We start from the raw sequence: 3069 nt of genomic DNA on the forward strand, positions 1-3069 counted from the left end.
GGCGACATCACATAAAGGGCTTTAAAAGAAATGCCACAGTCGGACGTCGGGGCGACATCACAGAAAGGGCTTTAAAAGAAATGCCACGGTCGGACGTCGGGACGACATCACAGAAAGGGCTTTAAAAGAAATGCCACAGTCGGACGTCGGGGCGACATCACAGAAAGGGCTTTATGGGCAGATAAATAATGATCATAATAAACTTTTAATTCATAAGAATAAAAGGGTTAGTCCATCCACAGGAATATCATTTAACCGGAATTATCACTCATGCGAAACACCGGAGTCTCTGTCATCAACACTGTCATTGTTAGGACAAGATAATACGAATGTGGACATGGAATAGATGATTTGGAGGGATATATGACTCTGCAGAGTTTGTACAAAATTATTCCCACAGCCAACGGATTTCCGTAGTCACGAAGGACTAGTTCCGTTTACGGTATTTCGGAAGAAAACACAGCTAACCAGTACACACCCATCATACCTCTCGATGCTAGGAATCACCCTAGACATCGTCCAAGAAAAACTTTTGAGACGGGGAGATCACAATCTCGAATAGCATGGGATCAAATTTATATACGCGCGCTTTAAGGGGTGCCCCCCTCTCGGTCCCAACCGGAAACACCCATGCCCCCTGACCGGATGACTGGCTTTAATCCAGGGCCATGGAACCATCATCACGGCCTCTCCTCTTTGGTGTGTACCATGAAAGCGGTTTGCAACTTACTAAACCATATTCCTTGCGGAAAACATGTGGTAGTACATGGAAGGAAATGAGAGGTACTGGACCGATACGGTTTGACGCTGAAGTCACATAGTCTGGCGTAAGACTGGCATGCTACAACACTGCTATCTTACCCATCCTCATGCCAACACATGGCCATTCATATTCACATTCATCCACGTATGGATCATCGAACTCACTTACCTCATTATCACATAAAATAACGTTCATCGATATGCTTCTCAACATGCCATGAAACTAACTAAATGCAAAACATGCCAAGACACTCATCATATCAAAAGTTCAAACATGCTTGCCTGGTTCGGAGTAGTCGGAGCCTAGCTCGGTGAAGTTCGCGGCTCCGTCACCTCCTTCGGTATCTACGGTATAAAGAAAATATATGCGCTATCGTAAATACCAAGGAGTGCACAGAAAGTATACCAAATATTTTTCAAATAAACCTGATAAAAAACTAGACAAAATTTTAAAGAGAACAGAAGAAGAATCAATCAAAAATACTTTTCTGTTTAAAAGTTATAAAGGTTTTTGTCTAGGGACTCATTTGTAATGAAACAGAAGATTTCCAGGGGTTAGTTTATAAAAATAGAAAACGCTTCGGCCGAAACTACGCCAGCCCAAAGAGAAAACGCATTCTGCCCGAAGGCGCTTCCAGAAAACGATTCAGAGGAGAGAGCAGAGAGGCTGACGGTGGGGTCCCACTTGTCAGGTTTAAACATTCAAACGGGGCGGACGAAGCTCGTCGGCGCCCGAGAGCCGCGGTGGTCGCCGGCGGCGATCCACGGCGAGGCAGGGAGATCGGGGAGTACCTCCGTGCTCAGGGCGCCATTCCGCGTCGATTGGTGGTGGTGGCGGTCGCCGGCGAGCACTGTGTCGACGGCGGCCCCTGCTCCGGCGGACGGTGGTTCGGACGAAGATGGAGCTCGCCGGAGAGGGCTGCAAGGTTCAAATTGACGAGGGGGTTAGAGTGCTAGGTGTGGAAGAGGGCTACGGACGAGGTTTGGGCGCCGGAGATGGCCTCACCAGAGTGAATCGAGCTGGAGGCCGAGGCGGGGCGAGGCGGCCGGAGCTGGGGGAGAAGACCTCCTCGAGGTCCCCCTAGTGGCCTGGCGGGGTGTTGGTGAGGAGTGGTGATGCTGCGTGCACGAGAGTGAGCTCGGGGCCCCTTTATATAGGCGGTCCGAGGCGGTTGCCGTGAACGAGGATCACCGGCGAGTGATTACAGTGGCGCAGTGCTCGGTCGGGGTGGTTAGGGGGTCGAGCGTCATCATGGGGTTCAATGGGTCCGTTTTGGTGCTAAACTGGCCGAGGTTTGGGTGTTAAGGGCGAGCTCGACGGAACGGGGATGGCCCGGGCCCGTCGGCGGCGGAGAGCGCGTCCCGTGCTTGCCGGCCACGGTGGCTGTGCCACGGGCGTGCGCTGGCGTGCATGAGGCCACGCGGAGAGCCAGGGGGCTTTGGGCGGCGCTGAACGGCGTTCTGCCGTGGTGTGTCTCCTGTCGGCCGCCACGGGAGGTCCCGACGCTGCAGAAGACGCCGGCGAGGGCGGGCCAGCGAGCTACCGACGCCAGGTAGGCTCCACGCACGCGTGTGAAGCTTCGGACAAGAGGAAGAGGCGGCGAGGAACGTGCCAAGGGCACTGTGGCCGCGTGACTGAAACTGACGGACGAAGACGACACTGAAGACTGAACTTACTAAATTTGCAAAGGAACAGTGTAGCTCAGGTGTTCGACAGAATGAAAATGGCATCTAGGGATTTTTCCTTGAGCTGATACTTGGTGGAGTGGCTTCTCATTGCTCAAATAGGTTGCCTGAATTTTGGTGGAATTTTTGGAGTAGTGTAGATATGAATTTCATCAAATTTGGCAAATCTGGTCCAAACTTGCAGAGACTGAATTTTGAAAAATTTGAAAAGAGAAGGAGTGGATCAAGATGGTTCTGAGTTGTGGGTACAAAGGACTATCCAGGGGAGTTGGTGTGAGGTCAAAACTCAAGTGAAAAAGAGTACTTGCTTTGAAAATCACTAAGGCTCCAAATAATTTTCAGAATTGATTTGAGAGGGAAAATAATTAGAATAAAATCCAAAACTTGTTTGGATTAGTTGGGACAGAGAACTTAGGTTGATCACAAGGTGTAGGGGAGATTTTGGAGGGTTTTACCACATGGGAACAATGCAAAGTCAAGGGTGGTTCCAAGATATGAAAATCCTCAAATTTTCATAGAGCTTCATTTTAAAAGAAAAATAATTTAAACTCCCAAAAATAAATTTTGAGAGGGAACCAACAGAGAAGAAGTTTTCAAAAGATCAACCACCAAAGTTTGGAA

The sequence above is a fragment of the Triticum dicoccoides genome, chromosome 5A (assembly GCF_002162155.2).
Source record: "Triticum dicoccoides isolate Atlit2015 ecotype Zavitan chromosome 5A, WEW_v2.0, whole genome shotgun sequence".
Taxonomy (NCBI): Eukaryota; Viridiplantae; Streptophyta; class Magnoliopsida; order Poales; family Poaceae; genus Triticum; species Triticum dicoccoides.